Raw genomic sequence first — 26,876 nt, forward strand, 5'->3', positions numbered from 1 at the left:
AATCTAAGAATGAGTATGAAAACCACAAAATCACCAGGTAGAGAAATAGAGAAATAGCCGAACAGAAACTATTTGAAAAAGAAGAATGGAGGCAGAGGGAATGGAAGGAAAGTTAAATGGCCATGGGACTATGAAAGGGAGCTCGGACTCATCAACCATCATTTGAGTAACAATGAAATCACGTGTAACTCGCCCACCAGGCTGGTGACGAGGATGCGCAGGTGCTACAGCAAACTGCTGTGCTCCCACGGGCCAACAGCTGCAGGACAAATACACCAGGACATCCGTGCAGACAGTCTACGGAGGCAGACTCACGACAGCAACAGAACAGAAGAACCCCACCATCCATCCGCAGTGAAAGGGACAAACATCACACTGGGTGCTGGCAGCGCGGTACACTCTCACACGACGGAATGCTGCACCGCGAGAAATGAGTGATGGCGTCACACGCAAGAACAGTGTTTGTCTTACTAACGCAGCGCTCGGGAAAGAGCAAAGCTCAAATCAAACACAGAACAAAATATAATCCACCTGGAAACCCATATATCTAATCAAGATGTTCAAAAAGCATGCAACTCGAGATTACATTCTTTGGAGATATATCTCTACCAAAAACATTAAAAATCACACCTGAAATAATAGTCATTTCGGAGGTAGAGAAGGGGTGGGGTGAGGAAGGCCCCACAGAAGGCCATTTGATGATGGACAATGGTCATTTCTGGGGAAAGGCTCCATAGACATTCACTTAATAACTACTCTTTATTCCATACATTCATGTAATATGCAATATGTATACCTGGATATATATCCTATTTTATAGTAAAAATAAAGAAAGAATAGAACGAAGAAATCAATGACTAAATGGGGAAATGTGTGGCACAGAGCCCCTTGCACAGGGTTTTATGAGGATGACAGGTAACTTACATGAAACACCTAGAATAATAGAACCCAAGCAAAAGTCACTACTACATCCAACACTCAGCACAACAGCACCACTAGCTGGCCATGCAAAGTTGTTTTTTAATTTCTTTCTTTCACCTATGTGATGAAAACTGCATTGATACCTTAAGTGTATTCTAACACATCCATCACAATCCAAAATGTCCAAGGGGAAACTGTAGCAGGGGGGATGAGCCTAAAGAAAACCTTCATTGTAACTCTAGCATGGCCAATGTTAAATCAAGTTATATGGGTGGAGGGATGGGACTGGACTATGCAAGCGCTTCCCTGGGGCTTTGGCGATAGGACACTTACGAGATTTACAGCAGTGCTTCTGCCGCTGGAAAAACTCAGCAGGAAGATGGGAGTTTTTTTCATTAATGTCTGAGGTGGACATCAATCCCCTAAAATGCAAACTAGCACCAAGTCACTCTGAGAAGGATGTAGCTGGACCAGGGGAAGCACAGGTCCTGAATTCAGTGCTGTCTCTATCCCACATTTCATTCAGTTACTGTTGATACTTAGGAGATAATTTCTTCTCATAAGAGTCTGGAAAGAAAAGGCTGATGGGATAGCTTCAAACTGAGGCATCACCTGCATTTTATTTTAGGAACAAGGGAGTCAGAACAGATGCTTCTGGGACATATTCTCCAGAGCTTGCCATTAAGAGGTCTGTGGCCTGGGACATTTCTCATGGCCAGAGGGCCCTAGAAAGAAAGATTCATTAAATCCCGGGCTCAGGAAGCTCAAGATTCCTCCCCACGCCCCAAGTCTGCTGTTACAAATCTATGACACTAAAGTTCTAAAAGTCCAGTATTTCTCATTCATCCCCTCAAGTACATAGCTCAGGAACTCAGTTCTCTCCATGAACTCAGTTCTCCCAAACTGAACTGGACAAGAGCAGAATCAAATTTTCCCATAAGGTCAACAATGAACCAACCTAGCCACTAAATTTGATTCGGTTCTTATCCAACTCAGTGTGGGACCAGAATGATGGAAATAATCAAGTTCACGAACTGAGGAACCACTGTATTTATTAAGTGCTGCCTACGCGCTGACAGTGAACAAAACTAAAACATGGTGTCTCGCTGATCTTATGTTCTAGCTTCATAAACAAGGAAACATATCATCTGCCAGATGTCATTACGACTACAAAACATAAAACTCTGCAGTCAAGACCTAAAGCAAGTTAGAGGCCAGTGCACCACGAAGGAGCTAAGTCAAGCAAGAAGCACCAGGGCAGGTGCAGGATGAGCCTGGAGAGAGGGTCGCGCAGTCTGCACTGGGTGGTTCCGAGCTGAGGCCAAGATAGAGCCAACACCATGCTGGCACATGCTTATAGCAATCTATAAAATCTGTGCTTTAACTCTGACAGTGGTCAGAAGCTACCCGAGTCATTAATTATACTATTATTAATGTCCAAATCAGGCTGGTATCTTATGAAGTTGAAGAATAAAATTTCAGACAAAGGAAGTATTCAAGAGGAGTGTTTTTTGAAAGTACAAGAACAAAGGAAGCTCCTAGAAGTCAAGGGGCATTCCAAAAAGTGTTGTCAGAATTGCCTCTTTGTTTAGGGTCTTTTATATCCAGATGGCCAGGTCTCTGGCCATAACAGCTAAAAGTGGCTTAGCCTACAGAATGTGACTATGGACTGCCTATGTTCTAAGATGACTAACAAAGAAACAGATCACACAGTGGTCATGCACTGATTGGGTACTCCGGCCAGTCAGGGATCTTACTGAGAATCATGCTGTGAATACAGGGAGAGCAAAGTAAAAGGAAGTGGGTGGGCGTCAGTTATAGTGATCATTTCTCTGTGTTTGCTTTTACATTTCTGAACTTAATGGTCTACACAGCTTCAGTTAACCCCTAACCCTGTATAAATGCGTATTTTTTAATAAGGATGATTAGCACGACCCCATCTTAGGCCTCATCCCTTTCTAGCTGCCTACTTATAAGCTAAATAGTTAAACTACCTCTTACACTACTTTCTGTTTACAGGCTCTCCAGTAATCAGTATTTCCCAAAATCTGTTTCACAAACCTAAGTGTTGGGAGGGGCACCAGCAAAAGGGAAGAGGCTAGACTGGTCAAAGAAGTTGAGAATCAGTACACACTGTGTCTCTGTGTTATATGACACCTGCCAACATCCCATGGAACACATTCAGGAAAATACTGCCTTTACATCTCCTAGCAGGAGTGTAGCCTGTCTCTTCCAGACAGACAAAGCTTCCTGAGGGCAGATGCTATGTCTTACACCTGCGGCCCTGCAGCCAGAGGAAGACTGGGTATTACAGACTCATAAAGCAAAACGTGCAAAAGCAGAACAGTGATGGCTGTGTCAGGCTAACCTTGGTACTTAATGTTAAGGTGCCTGCTTTTCTACTCCTTTTCTACTTGAAGAAATGCCATTACAATGAACTTCTGAACCCCAAGACCCACTACCCTCCCAGGGTCACCCCATAAAGCTCATGCCCTTCTCAGGATGTCCTGCTTAATGACCCAGGCTAAGAATGAAGTGTCTCACAGACAGACAGTAGACATGCACTGTGTGAGTCACTCAACAGCCACATCAGGCTCCCCACCATACAGCATGGGGAAGTCAGTGCCTGGACCAATAGCTAAGACTACATTTACAACTTGGCTGTGGAAATGAGCCACTGAAAAAAGAAAAATACACATATTCATAAGAAAAGGATTGAGATGATAAATCATAACACACATGGTGATGCTCATAAGGGAAATTCCCAAAGAACATCTGCATCTGGGGTACTCCTGTTCACCTCCTTCTCTGCCCTGAGGTCAGTGGGGAGTAGGAACAAAGCACATAGAGCCACAGGGTATGGAGGGGATTCACCTGTCTGCCCCAAAATGACATGGATACAGAGTCTCATCATGCAGAGTCACAGGGGACAGCCAAGTAGAAAGAAAAACAGAGGTAGAAGCAAAGAGAGATGAAAAGACACACAAGAAAAGAACACAAGGAGGAAAGCAGTTTTTCATGGCTGTGTTCCCAAAGGTTAGCCTTTAAAGGTGTTTGTCCTAAAGATTTCAAGGTAATCCTGATGTTTACAGGATATCTCTGTGAATATGAATATTATTCCCTTCTCCTTGTCCCCATGGCCAAGTACACTTGAGGCAGGCTTTCTCTTGAAAGCTAGAAGTCTCAAGAGAAAGTCCACTCAGCATTATTCCTGCAGAGGAGAAAACTCTTATAATCTCCCCATCCCTGATCTCTTGGGGATTTTCAAACTCAAGAGCATGAGGTCGGGACACAGCTCCAGCCACAGTCAGTCACAACAGGGAAACAAGTAACACTGGGTAAAGACACAAAAAGAGAAGGCCAAGCTTCACGTCACTTAACAAGCACAAAGCTACCTTGGTATTAAAATAAGGCCAGAGACAAATTAAGCAATTTAAAAGAATAAATATTTTTAAACAAGGGGGTATCACAAGTTCAAAGATGGCTTGCATTGAGGCAATTATCTCATCGCAATAAATAACAGTAAATCAATCCACACTAATTGCTTTCCGTGCAAGAATTTAAAAGACTCTAGTGTTTTCTGATTATTGATTCTTTTGTAATCGCTCATGCTGTCAAAATGCAATATTTACAGAGAACATAATGAATGTTGTTAGACAGACAAGGTTTTAATTTAACATAAAAAAAATCCAATTTCCATTTTTCCAGGGATGTCTTAAAAATCTAAAGTACAATGGGGCTGAAGGTGGTACTAACAGAATTGTAGCAAATACTTTCCAATTGATAGCTATTTAATACATAACCCTTTCTAATGACCCCCACCTGCCACTGGCACCTCCTTCTTCCCCTCATATCCATGGTCAAAAGAAACAAGAGGAAAATGTTCAATCTCAGATTCTTCACCATCCCACAAAGTAGAACTGAAAAGCAAAGCAAATACCACCAAAAGAAACTTACACTTCATTTCTTACCTTCCGTCCCTTCTGCCCCTTGGAGAATGTGGTTGATAACTTTATACTTAGTATTCTGCCTAAAGATTTTGCTTGAGTTTTGACAGCTAAACATAATTGCAGGCTTATATAATCAAGGCAGTGAGGGGAAAAAAAGGACAAATGGGTAAAAATGTTCCTCTGTTTCACTTAAAAAAAGAAAGTAAACACTACGGATAGAGAGTAACTTTGTTTAGGAGGAGATGTGGATCAAGATCCCAGGACTAGTACTGTAACATGGGCTCCTCAGACTCAAGGATAATGGAAACTAAAAACCAGGACAAGAAGTTTGAGAAGGCAGGCACAGCTTTAATGAGAGAGGAAGACCAAAGGGGAAGAGACTTCAGCTGGAGGAGAAAAAGACCTGAGAGGCGCAAGGCACTGATGGAGAGCAGGCTAGCCCTTTGGCCAAAGGATGGTAAATGTTTTCTTGGGGTTTCTGGACTGCACTAGTGTCTGCCTGACCATTATCTCAGTTGTGGTTTTGCAAGGCATCTGCTGAGGAGCCCCCATCACTGAAGGGACAATCCAGCTTCCAGGAGATGCCTGCTCCCATTTGGTGGAGGCAGCCCCTTCCCATCACAGGGTCACTGCTTCTGCTTAGCGGGGAATCTCATCCCAGGATGATCTGTCTGCAGAGCTCCGCTGGGATCCAAGGTGACTGCAGGTTTAGGGCAATGACTGGCCCCTTCTAGGCATCATCCAGAGGGTGTGTATCAGCACACTGTTAAAGAGGCACCAGAATGTCCCTGCAAATCTTGAAAATAACTTAGTTACTCTCATCTCGGTGTCTGCAGTCTTGAAGGGGTATGAGACATGATAGGTTAGGTAAATTTAAGGCTAATGAAACTTGTGTTATTAGTCTGTAGAAAGACACTCCCTGACTTATTAACATGCCCCCATGCAGAGCTGAGCAGAGTTTTGAGCAAAAATTTTAAGATGATAAAGAAGACATAAAAACGAAAGCACACATGTCAAGCTTTATACTGCTTTTAGTTATTGGGTACCTCTAGGCCCAAGTAAAGTCACTGTTTTTTTAGCAAAAAGCAGCTCTGAAGTCCCTGACTGGTTCAGAAGAAAAGACAACTCATGTTTTTAATGAGTAACAGAGTAAGGGCCTAGGAGTTAGCTTGTCTTTTGTCCCTCTGAGGTGATCTCTAAGTTTTATTCCCTTAACTAGTTTATTCATGGAGGTGTTATAACCAAGGCACCCTAGGTTTTAAGGCCAATAGAAATGTGTAAGAGACTAAAGGGACAGGGAAGAATACATTTACATAAGGCCCAGGAAGTTTAAGCACCCTCTGTCCCTAAGACAGACAGCCTCTGTCCCCGTGCCACCACTGCATAACAGCATTATTCCTGAGCATGTTACTTAACTAGATCCTGGGTCTCAGTTTGCTCATCTGTGAAATAATACCTACCTCATGAGATTATTCAGTGCAAAATAACATAATACACACAAAACCCCTGCTATAAAGACAAGCAAGAGGCTATCACAAAACAGATTGGTCCACTATTCTTCCTTACTCTGATATTAGATATTTAAACATTTAACCTTGTGATGGAACTGTTGCATGCAGAGATGAAACCTAGCAGGAGAAAGGGAAGAGAAATGAAATCATTATGCTATAGGCAATAACTCAGCACTTTGAGGGGTATGGAGACTCTCGCTATTAATCTGAACTGTTTGCAAGTGTGTGCCTTCCAAACATCCTACTCGAGATCATCTCCTCACTTCCACTCCCCTGCTCACCAAATTTGGACGGCAAACAAGGAGTAAATGACACGTAGAGCCACATCCTCATCTGACTTCATCCAAATTCAGCCTTGGTCCAATTCAGCATGGCCTGCAATATACGCTGTGTGCTCAAATGCCCCTGTCTCTTGTCTACAAACCTCACATCCATTCCATATGCACACATGATGAAGGCCTCTGGGACTTTTCCTTCCCAGGAATGCAGTAATCACACTAAATCCCTTTTATCTGCAGAGATCAATCACTCAGAGAACTTTCTGGTTGGTGTTAAATTTTTAAAGCTATAGGATTTACAATTCTACAGTTACCCAATTAAAACATGACTCTTATAGCATTTAACATATTTGCTATTATTTCAGTTGCACATTTAGCCTGCCCAGAAGGGTGACCTTGGCAGAAAGAGGTCTGGCTGGGTTGCGAAAGCCTGTTCCAGGCACAGTGTCTGACACCAAAGTGCCTGGTACTGAGTAAAGAAAGGGGTGCTGAGACAATGGGCAAAGACTTCATATGCTTTACATCAAAAAAAAAAAAAATCAAATGAGAATGTAGTACTTTATTTGTACTTATATTGTGTCTTAAAATCCTGCAGGGTAAATTGTAGAATTACATGTTCTGTACAGAACATCTCACAAAAATTCATCAATGATAATGAAATTAGAGATTGAAATCTCCCTTAACTCCTACCAATTTTGTGAAAACACTGTAATTATGCAAATTTAAATGGCAAGAGACAACAGATTCCATAGGCTTCCTAGCACAAATGTTTGGAGACTGAGTTGCATTTGGATATATAGACCCAACACAGATTTAATAATGCATTTTCAAGGTGATGGTCCTGGCTGGCTTCCCAAACTCATTGACACCTAAGAGACAGCCACCGGGGAGATGGGCAGCTCTCCACTCCAGAGGAAGGGATCCAAGCTATGTGTTCAAAAGAGGGGAGAGTTGCTCTCTCAGGAACAGAGAAATCTAAAGTAAGAAGCAAGGGTCAGCATTAAGTCAGCCAGAACAATTTCCAAAAATCACAGATTGCAAAAACTGCTGATTTCAGAATGAAGTTTCTTTTCTTTTCTTTTGCAGACTTGCACATTTACATATTAGATTTTTCACTTGCTCTCCAGAAGTCAGGAACTTGGTGGTACCCTTGAGACCTCTGAGAGGAACAAGCCAACATGCTCATTTTGTGACATGTCCCAGTGCAATAAAATGGATGGGAAACAGCGAGGGAGAAAGAAAGCTGTGTGCACATGAGGTTGAGGCCCTTCAACAGAGAGCCGGACTTGGATGGGCAGGCAGCAAGTCCAGGAGGGAGGGGAAGGGCCACCGCCACCAAGACGCAGTGACAGAAGGCAGTCTCCCGGAATTCCACATAGAAGGTATACTTGGGCAAAGGGCTTGTGTCAGGTGAGATATTTGCATGCTCAGGCACAACAAAGCAGGGAAATCAAGTCATTATGATTCTGTGAGCAGACAGCCTGCTACAGACACTGACAATTTTTTTTTTTTTAAAAAAAGGGCACAGCAAAAAAGAGAGTGTATAGTCATGACCTTTGGATAATAAGAGGGAGAGAAGGCTGGGGATTTATCTCAGTGGTTCTACCATCTGCCTCGTAAGCACAAGGTTCCGAGTTTGATCCCTGATACAAAAAAAAAAAAAAAGAAAGACCAAAGAAATCAGTTTGAACTGTGCTGGGAATGCCCCTGGAAGAACCATGTGGTAAGTCCTCTCCACTCATTTTCTTCCTACAGATACGTTACAGAGATGAGGGTGCTTGCTCAAGGCCATGAAGGTAGTAAATGGCAGGGCTGAGTTCTAAGATAGTCTGACTTCAAATCGATGGTGTTTAATGTCAAGAAAGAGTAGGCCTGGGTGCTGAGCACCTGCACACTAGTGTTTGACCTCAGGTACACTGCCTCTTCAGGGTCATCTCTGCTCAACCCATGGGGAATGCTGTGTAGACAGAACTTCGTGGGAGAAGTACCAGAGGACTCTCCTGGTGACCCTGTGCCCACATGGATCCCTCATGCCCACAGCAGGCTGCTGCCTCAGTCCTTCCCTTTCTTCATAGCTAAACCCCCTGTGCATGTCCAGCATGGACAGGAGGAATGCACATGAACATGCAGCCAGCACCCTACCATGTGCAGACACCATGATGGGCACGGTCAGAATCATGGGGGAAGAGGGGTGGTTCTGCCTCCAAGTGGGCTGAAAACCACAAGGGACCTTGCTCCCATGTTAATGACATGGAAGATCTTATAAAATTCTTCAGATTTCAGAGCATACAAAGAAACCTAGGTGGAATCATTCCAGACAAGGATAAACACTGTACAGGAGCAAAGAAACCAGCAGCTGCTTTCATCCCCTGTGGAGTTACCTGTGAGATGGAGAACTTCACCCAAGTGCAAGGCAGCAGGAGCTGAAGGCTGTAGGCAAGTGCAGGGGAGAGAAAGTCTTCCACCTCCCCAACAAAGTACACAAGGCTCATAAGTGCAACACAGCCTCTCAAGGCTGGGATGGTCAAGAAAAGGGAGAGAGACAGTCCAAAGGCAGAGAATCAGGCTGAGGCTAGAGAAACAGGAACTCTCAGGCAACCCAAAGAGCTGGAAGCCAGGCTCTAAGCTGACTAAAGGTCACATGGTTAGGAATGCATCAGCTAGACTATAAAACAAAGGGATTTCTGGAGCCTCACTGGTGCTCAAATGTTCAGTCCTAATGGAAGGAAAGCCCTGATCCTACTCTGACAACAAATGAAAATAGGGGAACCAACCAGCTCTAGACCTGCACAGAGCCCAGACAGAGGTGTACTACACATTAGATTTATTCATTGTGTTAAAAGTTCTCAAGATCATTTCCAGGTTCAACAACTCACTGAGATAATGCACAGGTCTCACAAGTGATTACAAAGATTACAGGGGAAAGAAACCCCATGAAGAAACATTAGCCAAGAGAGAAGACACATGGGGCAAGTCCTGGAAATCAGATACAAGCTTCCAAGAGGCTCCTCCTTATACAGCCTTATACAGCATGCTCATCTCCCCATATGAAATAGAAGAGAAGCTCATGTGACTCTGTGACTGGGGACTTTATTGAGGACTAATCACACAGGCACTCTCTGCCTAACCTATCCTAAAATTCCAGATGCCCAGGAAGCAGGTCTTTAGCATGAACCACATTTCCTATGCAATATTCACAGAGGAAGCTTAGTGGTCAGGGTGATGGGAACTTGCATGAAGCCCAAGTTCCCAGACACCAGCACAAGGGCACACTTGCAAATAGGCCTCTCAAAGACCAGGATTAAAGCCTGCTTCAGTGCCTCTTCTGCACAATCCCCCATAAGGCCATTTAATTTACTGATCACACCTCTTATTTTAGTCTCTACTATTTTTCTCATATATAACATCTGATGTTCAAATAAATATCCTGAGACATGCAAAGAGGTAAGAAAATATGACTTCAAATCATTAAAAATATCAACATAAAGATACACAGATGGACTAGATATTAAACTTGTTAGATGAAACATTAAAATAACAAGAAATATGTTAACAGTTCTGTAAGGGAGAGCATGAATAACTAGATAAAATTTAGAAGAGAAATAAAAAATATAAAAAGAACTAAATGAAAATAGTAGAATTTTTAACATTTAAAATTGATAATCCATTTGATGGTCGTCTTAATTGCAGATCAAAGGAAACGATAAACAAACTTGAAGAAAGGTCAACAGAAATCACTGAAACAGAAAAAGAAGAATGAGAAAGAAAGATCATCTGAATCACCTGAATGTTCTGAGGTAACTTAAGCTTAATGTATGTGGTATTATTGTCCTAAGTGGGAAAGGACAAAACAAGAAAAGCAGTAGAAATATTTAAAGAGACAATGACTAAAAATAGCACAATAGGTGAAAGACATCAACCCACAGATCCAAAAGCTCAATAATCCCCAAGTAAGGTGAACACAAAAGAAACTATGCTTTGTCTCACTGGTGGGTAGATATCTGAAATCAGTCAGAAGAAAATACCATTACAAAAAGAGAAATAATGAAAAGGATGAGAAGCACTGAAGGATAAAAAATAACAAGAAAACATCTTCAGAATGATGCACACACATCCTGAAATACACTTGATCTTAGCCAAAAGGTTGAGACGGCATACACATCCTAAAATATATGGCCATCAAAATATTCTTTTAAAGCATAGACATTTCCAACAAAAATTGAGAGAAATCAACTGTAGCACACCCACATGTAAGAAATACTTTAAAAGATCTCCAAGCTAAAGATAAATGTAACAGGCAGAAACCTACAACTGCAAGGGAAAATGAACACCACAGAGGTTAAATGTGAGTAAATTTATATTTGCACTTTTTCATTTAAAAATATTTTAATTAAAAGTTTTAAATTAAGTTTTAAAGTTTAATTTTAGCAATTTAAAAAATTATTTTTAATATGTATGTCTGAAATACTTTTGAAATACTAAAGTAAAAACAAGTAGAGATATAAATACAAGAAATACAAGAGCACAATGTGTATGAGGGGAACGATATGCATTATAGTATTGCTACAATGCTTACACTATTATGAAATAATATACTATTTGAAACTACACTATTAAAATAAAAATCTAGGGTGAAGGGACGGCATGGACAAGGAGAAAAAAATGAGAACCAAGACCTGTCATGTAAAGGTACAAGATCCCAATAATGAATGGAATTGTACTGTATACCTAAAATGTACCAATAAACTCAATAAAAGAAAAAAAATAAAAATAAAAATCTAGTATCTTACCACAAGCACTGAAACACACACACACACACACATACACACAGAATTAAACATTCACCAGCCCAAATATTTAAATATGGAAAACCAAAAATTTCATATATTTTTGGTTAATCTTATAATATAAAAATAATAACTTTATCAAATTTATTCAATATAAGAATCAACTGGTTGAAGTGACATCTGCCAGAGAGATTCTCAGGATAGTCAGTACATAAACACAGAGCCAGGATGACACTTGGGGAAAACTGTGAAATCATTAAATGGTCAACAAATCCTACATTGATGGACATATTAAGTATCTGACCTATTGCTCAAAACGTCTAATGTCATCAAAAACAAGGATGAATAAGATGGATACAAGGTCAACACTCAAAAATCAATACTTTTCTTTTACACAAATAACAGAGTCACTGAGAGAGAAATTAGGAAAACACTTCTTTTCACAATAGCATCCAAAAAATGAAATATCTAGGAATCAATCTAATGAAGGAAGTAAAAGACCTCTGCCTTAAAAACTGCAGCACTCTGAAAAAAAGAGATTGGAAAGGATATTTTTTAAAAATGGAAAGACATCTCTTGCTCCTGGGTAGAAAGAACCAATATTGTGAAAATGGCCATACTTTCAATAGTGCTACAAAAATCCAGTGCAATTTGATTGAAATTCCAGCAGTATATTTCACAGAACTGGAGAAAACAATCCAAAAATTCATTTGGAATCAGAAGAGACATAGAATAGCAAAAGCAACTCTAGGTAACAAATACATGAAAAGGGATATCTCAATGCCCAACTTGAAACTACACCACAAAGCCACATAAAAGCAGCATGATACTGGCAAAGAAAAAGATCTGAGGATGAGTGAAATAGATTAGAAGATGCAGAAACAACTCCAGACAAATTCAGCCACTTCATTTTTCACAAAGGAGCCAACCATCCTCACTGGAGAAAAACTAACCTCTTTAATAAATAGTGCTGGAAAAACTGGATTCCAACCTGCCAAAGATTAAAACTAGACCTCTATCTTTCATCATGCACTAAACTAAAATCAAAGTGGATCAAAGATCCAAATATTAAAACAGAAACACTAAATTTGCTGGAAGATGGGTTAGGTAGAACTCTTGAAAACACTGGCATAGGAAAAGAGTTTATGAACAAAACTTCAGTAGCATGGAAGCTAGCAGAAAGAATCAACAACTGGGACCTCATCTTATTTTAAAGCTTCTGCACTGCAAGAGAAAGCACCAACAGAGCTAAGAGACAACCTACAATGTGGGGAAAAAAAATTTTACCAGCTGTTCCTCAGACAAAGGGAGAGAATACATAAAGAACTTAAAAACATCAGAACCAACAAATTTAAAGACCTAACTAAAAAATGGGCATCCGAAATGAACAGATGTTTCTCAGACAAGGTAAAAGCAGCAAATAAACATGAAAAATGTTCCACACCACTGGTCATTCAAGAGATGAAGATGAAAACAACACTGAGATTCTACCTCACCCCAGAAAGAATGACTGCTATCAAAAAATCAACCAATAACAAATGCTGGCAGGTTTGAGGGGAGAAAGGAACCCTTCTCCATTGTTGGTGGGAGTGCAGATTGGTTCACTAGTATTAGAGGTCCCATTTGACCCAGCTATTCCTCTGCTGGGTATATTTCCAAAAGAATTAAAAGAATCACACCACAGTGATATATGCATACCCATGGTTATAGTGACACACTTTGTAATACCTAAAACCTGTAAGCAGCCCAATTGCCCATCAACTGGAGACTAGATAGAAAAAGGTCACAAAGGAATAGCTCTTGAGTACATGATAAATGCTTAACTTCAATGGAAAAAAACAAAAACAAAACTTTTTCACTTAGTGTGGTAAACATTCCTAAGTCGGACAGCACACTCCATGAGGAGGCCGTGCTGATGGTAGTGTAAATGGCCTTAACCCTTGGTGAGTCCAGGGTGGCGGAATCTGTCCAAGCTTCAAATGCTGATGTGCAAGTAAGAATTTGTGCCTTACGGATACACTTGGAGACATAGGGAAGGATGACCATGCAGGGCTACTCAGTGGAAACAACTGAATGTCCAAGAGTAGGGTAAGGGTAAGTAGACACTGGGAGAGCCAAATGCAGAATACTTTGTGATTTTAAAAAGAAGTCAAGAAGGTTACTTAATTCTATTGAAGATATTGAATAAAGTGCCAGAAGTAAGGTTTGTATTACCTATGTTTGCTATAAATCTTCTGCAAGAAGACATACAGCATAAACAAAGACACATGAGCTTTTTGAATTGGGTGAAGATTGGAACTGGTAGATGGGAAGACAGGGCTGGGAATGAGACTTTGCCCTGTGGGTAAAGTTTTGAACCATATGAATCACATGTTGTACAAATTACCCAAAGTCAGACCAGAATGTCCTGTGAAGACAGTGGCAAATTGCGTTTTGAAATTTCATTGGGATTCTGCTTGGCATTTGAAAATTTGAGACCTTTGAAGTCTCAGAGAAATAACACGGGATTTAGAGCCAGGCAGAAGTCCAGCTCCTAGCTGCGCGCCCCCAACCCGAAGGCTTTGTCATTAACTTCTTTCTATAAATATTATCATCTCTAAACTGCTGATGGTGATACCTGTTTCTTGGTGATACCTGTTCCTTTGTCTAAATGACACAACAATCATAAAGATAAGATAAATATTAAAAAGTCAACATCGTATGAAAAGTGAAACTCCAGTGCAACAAAAATAATTCCAGCCATTCCAGGTTTTTTTCTTGGGTTTTGAAAAGCATTATCTGAAAATACCATTTTAGGCTTTGATATCTAACAGAAATGCTAAGAAGAATCTAGCGTCATTTCCTGGAATGAATGAGCTAATCAATCAAGTTGGCAAGGAGCTGAACAAGGGAGGCCGAGCAAACATGTGAGATCTGAATTACCATCTCATGTGGTGTTGTGACACAAGTCCTGCTCAACCTTCCCCTGATGTTCGTTCATCTAGTTCTCTCCTCTGCCCTCCCCACCTCCATTGGCACCATCCCTAATCTTGATGTCTCTTATGACAGGAAAGAAAACAGCACAACTGCTTTTTGCAGAAAGAGTAACTGCAGTCTAGCTTCACAGATCGTATGACCCTAGGGAAATAAATACATAATGAACTCTCAAATTTAGTACGTAATGATATATACAATGCTAGCAGCAAGAAGTATCCTCTTTAAATGGAAAGTCAAAACTTTTAATGTAGTTACTTTGGGCTAGGGATGTAGTCCAGCAGTGCAGCACCTGTCCAGAAATACAAGGTACTGGGTTCCAATGCTGGTACCAAAAAAGAATTTAAAAACATACTTTGCCCCCCCATAAAAAGTTACTCGGCAAGTCACCAGTAATACTGCTATCAGCAGATTTATAGGGCTGTGAGAATGTAGTAGAGAGAGAAAAAAGGACTCTATACTTTTACTCTTGCCTACCGGTCACAATGCCTTACATAAGGGTGCATAAACTTACTTATCTGTAGCAAAGCAGAAACAGGACAGCTAGACAAGAGGAATAAGTATGATTTTTTTTTAAAGACTCCTAGCTCATCAATAGTCCATCTTGCCTATGTCTACTCTGGCACTTCTCCAAGGTCAAAAATTATCAGTTCCACTCCAGGGAACAAATTTTAATCATAGCTGCCAGAAGTGCACATAATACCTTCACTATTTGTGAGTTCTTGGTAGTTTGATATCTTTACCTTGTGTTTTGTAGACCTTTAGATTTTCAGAGAACACGGTAATGTTTTCAGCACGAAGATGTCCATTATAGCGTTATTTACAATAGCAAAAACTGGAAACAACCAAACTATCTAACTAAAGAAAAGCAAGGTTAATTATTATGATATTCATTCTTAAGCAGCCATCAAATCAGTTTACATATACATTATAATTATATATTTTATGACATGGGAAAATGGTTCTAAAATGCTGATTAAAAGGAAATATTTATAACTGAATAAAGGGTTTCTAGCCCTGCTTTTGCCTGAAAACTTACTCCATCTAACTCAGAAGTGAAGTATTCTTAGCAAACCATCTGGCCACTCAGCTAAGACACATTCTCCGATGGTTTTATCAGTGGTAAAGTTGATGTCATAAGCTCAATCAAAAAAATTTTCATTTACTATTTGCTCAACCATGTCTAAAAAAAAAAAAAAAAAAGTCAAAAAATTCCATGAAGAAAGCATCAATGGGAATTTTCAAAATCTTAATGAACATATTTTAATTTTATTTTTAAAATAAATATATAAATAGAAAATATGCCATTAAAAAAGCAGTCTAGGGATTTTTCTCTTAATTCAGTGTTTCCTGTCACAATTCTTATATTATAAGTTACTTATCTATATCTAGAAAATAAGAGACTTCTGGGGAAGTGGCAGAGTGGTAAGCAACAACCGCTCAGCTTCACCGGTATTTGGAGTTCAGACACTGGAAAATCACAGCTTAGGGAAGAAAAAGGTGGATGTAGATCCCCAGGACCAGGAAGGGTCTGACAAGAAATGTGGAGCCTATAGAAAAAAACTCAAGAGGCAGAGTGTGATGCAATAAAAGGAAGGCGCCATCTGCAGCTCCTCCCTGGCTCCTGGCTCAGGGCCTGTGAGAAATGAAGACTAAATCTACACAGTCAAAGTGAAAGCAGATGACTCCAGAGGCCTTTGGGAAGAAATGCAGGGCTGGAATCGATCAGCAGCTGCTGTGTGCTACAACAGCTGGTGAGTAACTCTATCCAAGTGTTTGCAATACCCCCTTAGAGAGTGGCCTGATGCCATAACAGAGAGGGGTGGACTGAAATGGGACTCAAAGCAGCTTCAGGTTGGCCTCATTCAGTGCTCCCAGTCTTACTTTCCCACAGTGATCAGGTGAGAGGCAGCACAGGAGACAGCTGTGGTCAGGGAGCTTCAGTCAAACTGACAAGAGACCACCACAAGGGTATAAACTAATCAACTCAGGGCCCACTGCCACAGAGGCCAGGCTTAGCCTGAATCACTCTGGATTTAAAAATGGCAGAATTGGCACCCTTGTCTTAACACTACTGCCCCCTAGAGACTATCCAGAACAGATCTGGGATCTGACTGCCTTTTTTAATCTGCCAGCATGAGCAGTGAAACATCTTGAATTGGACTGTGACCCACATTTTAGAACCTAGAAGAAAACCACATGTTTAAAATCACAGAGAAATGTCCTTTCTTTTTGTTTTGGGGATTTTGTCCTTTGCTTTGTGTTTGTTTGGTTTTCTGTGAGTGTGTGCACTGTTTTTAGTTTCGGTTTTTTTGTTTTTTTTGTTTTGTTGTTTTTTAGTTTAGTTGTTCTTTCTCTCTTTTTTCCTTCCCTCCTTTCTTCTCCATCAGTTTCCTGGGGCTTGGGAAGTCTTCCTTTCTCCAGCTTTGCTTCATATCTCTTTCATACTTCTTTTCTTTATTTTTTCTTTTCCATCCTAGTTTTTTCCCTTTAATTTTTCTCTCATTTTTAATCTCTACATAATAATTTCCCCCCTTTTATTTTATCTCCTATTTGTCATCAATTTTTTTCTTTGACCTTTATAAAGTTCTATAATATCATTTTGAACAATTAATAGGTCACAAGAAATCAAAGAAGAAATCAGACACTTTCTACAATTAAATAATAATGCCAGTATGACATACTGTATAGGACACAATAAAATCAGTCTTAAGAGGGAAGTTTAGCGTGGTGAATTCCCACATCAGAAAATCAGAGAGAGCTAAAATAAATAACCTCGTGATCTGAGAAAAACAAGAACCATTCAAATCGAAAGCTAGCATGAGGAAGGAAATTATAAAGACTTGAGCAGGAATTAATGAAATTGAGACAAAAAAAAAGGAATCAACAAATTAAAGAGTTGGTTCTTTGAAAGAGTAAACAAAATAGACAAGCCCTTAGACAGTCTTAACAAAATAAAGAAAGAAAAGACCCAAACTCATGCGATTAGAAATAAAAAAGGCAAAATCACAATGGATTCTGCCCAAATCCAGAAGTTTATCAACAGCTACTTTGAAAACATACACTTTAATAAAATGGAAAATTCAGAAGAAATGGATAAATTTTTCGATACATAGGAGCTATTGAAGCTGAACCAAAAAGATACAAAAATCCTGAATAATCCAGTATCAGTCAATGAAGCTGAAGGACTAAATAAAAATAAAATACAAAAACTGCCGAGTAAGAAAAGCCCTGGTCCAGATAGATTCACTGCTGAATTTAACATGAATTTTAGAGGAGATCAAACACCAATACTCATAAAATTCTTTAGTAAAATTGAAAGAGAAAAAGTATTCAAAGTCATTCATGACAGCAAGGATTGCCCTGATTCTAAAAGCAGAAAATAACCCAAACAAAAAAGAGAACTACAGGCCAATGTCCTTAGCGAACATAGATGCAAAAATCTTCAATAAGATATGGGCCAACAAAATACAGCAAATCATCAAAATGATTATAAATCATGACCAATTAATATACATTCCAGGGATTCATGGATGATCCAACAAATACAAACCAGGCCCGGGAATTTAGCTTAGTGGTGCCGCCGTTGCCCTGAAAGCACAAGGTCCCAAGTTCAATCCCCAATACCAAACTAAATACATAAATAAATAAATGCAATAAATGCAATATACCACATAGACAGAAGGACAAAAATCATATGATCATCTAAATAGACACAGAAAAAGTATTTGAAAACTTCCAACACCAATTCATGATAAAAACAATGAAGAAAATACAAATAAAAGGTCTTTATCTCAATCTGATTGAAGCCATCTATAACAAATCAATGGCCAAAATTACACTAAATGGAGAGAAGTTGAAAGCTTTCCCCTAAAATAAATAACAAGACAAGGATGTCTGCTATCACCACTTATGCTCAATACAGTTCTCCAAACTTTACCTAGAGCATTTAGAAAAAAAAAGAAATAGAAGGATAGGGATATTAAAGGAAAAAGCTAAATTATCATTATTTGCAGATGATACGATCTTCCACAAAACAAACCCAAAAAACTCCACCCAAAAGAATTCTAGAATTAATAATCAAATTCAGTAGTATAGCAGGATACAAAGTCAACACTCAAAAATCAATGGCATTCTTTAACACCAAAAATAAGCTCACCAAGAGAGAAATTAAACAACAACACTTTAGGGCCGCAGATTTAGCTCAGTGGTACCATCACCTGTCTTCCAAGCAAAAGGTCCTGAGTTTGATTCCTGGTACCAAAAAAGTAAATAAAAATAAACAACAACACTTTTCACAATAGCACTAAGAAAAAGGAAATACTTAGGATTTAACAAACAAGGAAGAGAAAGACCTCTATCATGAAACTGAAAAAGGAGACTGAAGAGGACATCAGAAATTGGAAATATATCTTCTGTTCCTGGATAGACAGAACCAATATAGTCAAAATGGTCATACTTTTAAAACTGTTATACAGATTTGACACAATCCAAATCAAAATACCAGTAGCATTCCTTACAGAGCTAGAAAAAGTAATCCTAAAATGCATATGGAACCAGCAGAAACTTAGAATAGCAAAAGTAATTGAGTAACATAAGCAACACAGGAGATAACACAATCCTGGACTTCAGTTTACACTATAAAACTACAATGATAAAACAGCACAGTACTGGGAATGAGGGAACAGACTGGTGGATCAGTGTAACAGAAAAGAAGACACAGAAATAATTTCAGGCACATTCATCTACTTTACCTTCGACAAAGAGGTCAAAAAGTTTTGCTAGAGGAAAGATAACCTCTTTAACAAACAGAGCTCAGAAAATTGGTATCCACATGCAGCAGATGGAACTCTGCATCTCTCATCATCCACTAAACTAAAATCAAAATAGATTAAAGATCTAAACATTAGAACAGAAACACTTAATCTGCTGGAAGATGAAATAAGTAGAGCTCTTGAAGGCAGTGTAGACAGGCTTTCTAAATGGGAACCCAGGTGCACAGAAATGATACCAAGAATCTACAAATGGAATCATATTAAATTAAAAAGCTTCTTCATAGCAAAGGAAACCACCAAGAGTGAAGAGACAAACTACAGAATGGGGAAAAAATTTGCAAACTATTCCTCAAAGGACTAATATTTAGAATATATAAAGAACTCAACAAAATTAGACCTCCCCAAAATTAAAGAACCTGTCAAAAAATGGACATCTCAAATGAATAGACTCTACTTCTCAGACGAAGAAATACAAATAGCCAATAAATACATTTTAAAAAATATTTAACCTTACTGGCCATTCGATAAATGAAAATTAAAACAAAACAGGTTCCATCTCCCTCTAAAAACTGGCTATCATCAAGAAATCAACTGGCCTCTCGGAGCTACTTGGTTCCGGAAGTGCCATCTGGCCAGACTAATAAAGGTCTGTTTTCCAACTAGTCCACTGTGTTCCTTCCTGGGTGATTCTTGCTGGTCAAGCTTCTGGAGTAATCTCTGGGCTATAGGCCCAGCATCTTGGAGTCCCTTTTGGCTGTTCAAGCTCCTGGAAATAAGACCCTAGGTCTTACACTTGGAGCAATCACTGGGCTATAGGCCCAGCATCTTGGAAGCCCTTTCGGCTGTTCAAGCTCCATGCAGTGGAAGTAAGGCCTTAGGTCTTACATTTTGGAGGCCCCAGTGAGATCTGCAGGTGGAAACTGTAAATCCAGCTGAGAGTTCTCTGCAGTAGGATCCAGCAGGAGATTCTCAGATATAGACCTTTGAAAAGCCTCCAGAGCTAAGCTTTGGGCTGGTTACAACCGTTTGTTGTCAGGATTGAGGTGGCTGATAAGCTGGGAAGCCTCCCCTGACCCCAGCCCTGACGAGGACTCCGGGTAGAATCAAAGCTTTTTGTGTGGTGCCAGTTCATTCTTATTGTTCATATGTCAGTGTCCTCTCTGGTGTGTTAATTTTGTATTTCTTAGGACAGAAATGGGAGGATCTTGCTCCAAGAACACCCCACTGGATTGCTTTCTCACTAATTTTAAATTGGCTTTTTTCCCTGATCAGGAGGACAAGTAATAAATTCTCTCATGGAAAGCTTTGCTCCCTGTGTAATTGGAATGGCCAGCCGAGGGCTCCTTTGAGGCAGGCCTCTGTCAGGCTATATGGGGAAAAGTCACCAGGCACCCCAGCTACCCTGACCAGTTTCCTTATATAAATATTTGGGTTCAGGCTTTTGAAGAGTCTCTGGCAGTGTTCGCCAAGAAGAAAAGGGGCTAACTGACACAGCCCATGTTGGGACTCGACCTGAGTCCCACTGAAGGGAGCAACTGTCCAACTCCTCGGAAGGGAAGAGGCATGCCCTCAGGATTTCCTGGTTCCCTTTCTAGGACTCGGAGGCCAGCTCACTGGTAGCAGGACAGAAGGAAGGTGAGTGAGTGAAATCATCTGTCTGAATGGTGAGATCCCCTGGATTGCTCCCTAGTTTGTCTTTGGAAGGGGCTCCAGGGAGGGAATGTGTTAACTTCTTGTGTGACTGTATGTGTGAAAGAGACTTGATTAGGGGAGTGAATGGAACAAGCTACGAAAGCCATCAGTAGCTGCATCTGTGCACCAAAACAAAGGGAGGGGGTGCTTGCACTTAAAGAGCCCTCCCGGCATTGTGGAGCTTGTGTGGGTCAGTCCTGCGAGTCTGTGGCCACGCTTAGAGAGGACAAAATAGAGACTCTTCAATGAGAAACTCTCCTTTAGTCCGAGCGGGCCTAAAAGAGCTGGTAAGCTCACAGCCAGGCTGACGAGTGAATGAGACCATTTTCTGGAATGGCACCCCACCCTTTGTTTGTCTTGTGTCACCAGACAAGGGAATATCTAATGGTCATGGGGAATGCTAATACTAAACCAAATGTTCCTAAGTGCATGATTCAGAATTTTGATAAAGATTTTGTGGGGGACTATGAGATAAAACTGAAACCATAGATGCTTAAGAAACTTTGTGAGTTATCATGGTCTCAGCTAAGCCAGACTTGGTCCCCAGAAAAAACAACTCTAGACAAAAGGAAAGTTATCTGCCTTTGTTTTGTTTACCTCAGACTTTGACAAGTTGGAGCCTTGTGTGCTCTAGGAGCTGTTCAAGCTTCTGCTCCACAGTAATCATCTGCTAGTGAGAACTATTGAGTTTTGGTCTTAGAACAACTGCTTGCCAAATCTGTTGTTTTTCCCATGGTGAACTTGCCTCTCAGAAAATGTGACACTGATGCAGGCAAATCCCAGTGTTTCCCCTTTGGAGGAGGTCAAACTACCCCCCACCCCACTTGAGTTGCTAAGAAGGTATGGAATAGGTGGGGACAAAGCCAGAATTGTTTAACTTTACTGCACTGGAGGGTGCAAATGGGAAAGCATGGTCGGACTCAGAGAAAATGGAACAGGGCTTGCACTCAGATTAGAAAGAACTAAAATGGAAAAAAAAATAAACCTTTGATAGATTAAAATAGGGTAGGAAAAACCCTGATAAACATACAATAGAGAGAGAGAGAGAGAGAGAGAGAGAGAGACAGAACACTGCAAGCCAGAGAAACTGCAATTGTTTTACCAGACATCAAGAGATTTTTACAAGAAAAATCAAGTTAGAAATTTTAACTATTTGATAAATGTATCTTTGTTTCAATTTGAATTGTTTAATTGGTGCACTTAAAACCATTCTTGTGCATTGCAAATTCTTGAATTACAATTATAGGGTTAACTTGCTCTTTTCTGTACTTTGATAAAAACTCAAGGTTAATACTGTTCTATAGGTAACCAGTCAAATTTTAAGATGTAACAATCTGAGAACAGAAAAAAAGAACACTTTAAGATTTTAACAGCTGAAGTTTGTTATAGAAGGTTAATAGTAAATGAGACAGAGGAAGAAGATATTAGGAAAGCTATGGGTAAAAGAGATATACTTTTGATATGAAAGGATTTTGTAAGTTTGTCTTGTTAGAGATAAAGAAAGATATACAAGACCAGAAGGTCTAAATATGTAGAGAGGTATATGGAAATAATTTATGTATGTTTGCTTGTTGGTTTCAAGTTTGTTACAAAAGGTTTAATTTACAGTAACAAAGAGCTTTCATTCCTTTTGATTCTAATTCTACAAGAAATTTCTGTTAATTGATCTGCAAAAGTTTTGACTAGTCTTAACTAAAAGAGGTTTTAGGGCTGGGGATTTATTTAGCTCAATGATGCTGTCACCTGCCTTGCAAACACAAGGACCCAAGTTCAATCCCCAGTACCAAAAACAAAGAAAAATAAGAGAGATTTTATAATTCAATTGGCCAAATACATTTGAGTGTATTATAGTTTCATAAATGGTCTGATATGTTTGTCTGTGCCCAATTGTTTGAAAAGTTTGTCCAATTATATTTTGATTGAAATGACATCAAGGATTCAAATAATTAATTAATTTCTATAATTTTGTTTTATAAGTTAAAATTTTGTCAAGATAATTAAGCATAAACTCAGGTCTAGATAGACTCCTGTTAATGGTAAAAAAGGACAGCTGCTCAGAAAAATTTATTCTGGTCTTTATTCACTAATGGCCTTCTGACAAGGTACCCCCAATAAACAGGGCTAAATATGTTGTTATAAAATGTTTACATTGGTTATCATCAAAGGGTTGGATTCTAAATATGTTGTGATATGTTTATAGTGCTCATTTTCAAAATATGATTTCTGTGGAAAAATAGTTACAGTTATATTAAAAAATTATTTTGATACCTAATTAGATTAAAGGTTATGAAGTTTCATACATAAAATTATGATTATTATTAATTTTCTGATGTACTAAATGAATAAAAACTTCACAGGGTATTAAACTATTAATGCTGCTTCAGGAGGCAGGATATAAAGTTTCATGGAAAAGGCTCAAATTTGCATACAGCAAGTCAGAAATCTAGGATTCGAAGTTTCCAAAGAAATCATACTGCTTTAGGGGTGCTCACTCAAGGAGTAGGCCCATAGAATTAGCCAGTGACATATTTATCTTAAGAGTTTGGATCCAGCTGTGAAGGGATAGCTCCCTTGTTTATGAGCCCTGGCAGCTGCAGTTATGCTAATTCAGGAAGCTGACCAGGTAACATTAAAAAAAAAAAAATAGATTGCTCAGTTTCCCCATGCCTTTTAGAACTACTGAATAGTAAGACAATGATGATTCCCAAATAATAGAGTCACATAATATCAGGTCCTCATCTGTGAGAATCCCCACCTATATTTTGCTCTAGTTAAAACCTTAAACCCTGCTACTTTTTGCCCTTGGAACCTGGACCCCTGACCACAACTGCCTCAGGGTCACTGACGAATTGTTCTCCCGTCATCCAGATCTGCAGAAAGACCCGCTGCCTGAGGCTGATTTCATCCTGTTCAAGGATGAGAGCAGCTTCATGGAGAATGCGGTACACTATGCTTGGCTATGCACAGATGACTCAAGATGAAGTGCTCCAAGCAGGACCCCTCCCCACTGCATTGTCAGCTCAATGAGCAGAGCTATAGGCACTCATACAGGCTCTCCAATGGGCAAAAGAAAACAGGGTAAATGTTTATACAGATTCTTGTTTGCCACTTGGTATATCTATGGCACAGTCTACATAAGTGTGGTCTTCTCACAGCAGAGGGCAAACTTATTAAAAATAAACAGGATATAATATAGTTATTTGAGGCAATGTGGAAATCTGACAAAGTAGCTATAATAATTAAAGAAAGAAAAGATGCAATAGCAAATGGCAATGCTAAGGTAGATGTATAAGCCAAAAGGGCCACTAAACAGAAACTTTAGATGATTATACCCACCCCCTGTAAAGGTTATAAATATGTGTTAGTATGGATTTGTACTTTTCTGGATGGCCTGAGGCCTTCCCTATAAAAACAAAAAGGGCTTCAGAGATATGCAAGATTTTATTTAAAAAATTCCAAGGTTTAGTCTGCCTCTCTCCATAGGCAGTGTTAATGGGCCAGCATTTGTAACATAGGTTGTACAAGATCTAGCTAAACTGTTATACTGCTTATTGACCTCAGAGTTCTTGTAAGGTTTAAAAAAATGATGAATTTTAAATTAAATATTGTCAGATAACACCGGGTTATAAGTTGATCAGCTCCCTTTGGCCTTCTTTAAAATAAGAGATACCCCAAGTTATAGTGGGTTCTCCCCATATGAGGTCTTGTATGGAAGGCCACCCTATATCTTGAGAGACTTTATAAAATTCCACGGACTCTGACTCCAGGAGACAATGCACTCAGTGCCCTGCTCTCACCACACCAGAAGATGGTGAGTCCACACACGGCTTAAGAATGAGAACTGCAATCAAGATATGGACTCTTATATTGTGTCAAACTGTTGTGAGCTATTATGCTTTTGAATTAAGAGTTTATGAGCCTACAGATGATAAAAATGTGACCTTCATGTGTTCTGGGGATCCTAGCCCCCAACTTATCTGTCTAAAAATATGCCTTTATGAACTGCTATGAACCCTTAGCTAAAAATTTAAGTAAAATGATGAATCAAGAATTTGATTCTACCTAAAACCAGTGGGGAATGTGGGACTGCATAACTTTGCAATCTTAAGTAAGTTCCTAGTCTCAACTGTGATTAATGTAAATTAACATGTGACCCTTAAGTATTTCTGGGTAAATAGATAAAGATTGTTTAACTCCTAGAAAAAAAAGAAAAAAAAGAAATCAACCAATAATAAAGCTGGTGAGACTTCAGGGATAAAAGAACCCTTCTTCATTGTTGGTGGATTGTAAACTGATACAATCATTACCGAAATTAGTATGGAGACACCTCAAAGAACTGGAAATACAAAACCCTTTTGACTCAGCTATTCCCCTTTTAGGTATCTTCCGAAAAGAGTCAAAGTTATCATACCACCATAAAGTATGCACACCCATGTTTGTGGCAGTACAATTCATAGTAGCTAAATTTTGAAAGCAGCCTGTACGTTTATCAATGGATGAATAGATAGAGAAAATCTACTTATACACAATGGAGTACTGCCAAAAAGAAGGATAAACTGGAGGCATTTGTAGGAAAAATGGATGTACCTTGAGACCATAATGTTAAGTGAAGTAAATATTATCAGACATGTAATATTCCATGGTTTCTCTTGTATGTGAAGCTCAATACATAAATAAGGTGCAATATAAAAGACAGATAATAGAAAAAACAGAGAAAAACAGTCACTGCAATCCAACATGGACAATGTATCTGAAAAGAGTACCTTGATTTAGTATAACTGTTTTAAGTGTTTTATATGTGTTTTTGGCCTATTAGTCTGGTTGTTAATCTGTATGTATGATAATTAACTTTATACGGACTTATAAGTAAATGTATCTGATGCCGGCAAAAAGGAGGGATATGGAGGGGAAGGGAAAAAATAGAATTGAGATATGTAATGTGCATTAACATTTCCCACAATGAATGCAATAATGTACAACATTTACTCATGAATATATTTTAAAAAGGAAAAAGAAATTGATTTCACAGTCCTAGTCCCTGAAACCCATTAATATGTTACACAACAAAAAAGAATTAAGATTGCAGGTAGAATTAAGATTACTAATCATTCATCTTAAGATTAAGACATTATCCTGGGTTATCTGAGTGGACCCAATGTCATCATGAGGGTATAACAGTGGAAGTGGACGCAGGGGATGTGGCCATGATGAGAAAAGGCACACTGTGTTGCTGTCTTTGAAGACAGTGGAAGAGACCACAAGCCAAGGAATGTCAGTGGTCCCTAGAAGCAAAACAGGCAAGGACATGGATTTCCTCCTTGAGTCTCCTGAAGGAAACATGGCCCTTTCTATCCTCCTGAAGAAGACAACGCTTGATTTTATCTTAGTGACACCTATACCACACTTCTGAATTAGAGAACTGTAAGATAATAAATGCGTGTTACTTTGTGCCATGAAATTGGTGCTAATTTATTACAGCAGCAAGAGGAAGCTAATATAGAGACAGGAGGGGGAAAGGGTAATTACTACTCTCTAGATGAAGGAGAGCAATTTCATGTTGCTCTGCCATTCCCATTTACCTGGGAAAAAGCATCTAAAGGACTGGCCAACAGAGTCCCCTGACCTATAAGATGAGAGAGACCAAGGTTGGCTTTCATATTCCTCACTCAGACCTGAGTCTCAGTCCAGCTGTGGCACCACATGGTAGGGAGAGAGCTCAAGAGGAACTTGCCACAGCCAGGGACCAGTGCAGTGTTGCAGCTCCAGACCAAGCACTCTACATCAACTGCCAATGGCACAGGAAAAGGCAATAATCACATGTCAAAGATACTTAGCTAACACCATCCACAAATCCATCAGCTATGACCCTAAACAAGGAGTCTACAATCGTGGGAAGAAAACCATGACAGTTTCAGGCCAGAAAGACTGCTTCAACTGTGTCTGGTTAAGAAAGGAAACTGTTCACACTGTTTTCAGTCATGGCCTGAAC

General features: G+C 39.5%; 1 protein-coding gene across 7 annotated transcripts in view; it reads right to left on the reverse strand.

Moving 5' to 3' along the window:
- Positions 1 to 26,876, reverse strand: part of Zfat (zinc finger and AT-hook domain containing) — a 232,632-nt gene that overhangs the window by 60,055 nt on the left and 145,701 nt on the right. The gene's annotated exons all lie outside the window — the stretch shown is intronic.

This window comes from Fukomys damarensis, unplaced genomic scaffold (assembly GCF_012274545.1).
Source record: "Fukomys damarensis isolate Sample0158 unplaced genomic scaffold, DMR_v1.0_HiC HiC_scaffold_5, whole genome shotgun sequence".
NCBI classification, from domain to species: domain Eukaryota; kingdom Metazoa; phylum Chordata; class Mammalia; order Rodentia; family Bathyergidae; genus Fukomys; species Fukomys damarensis.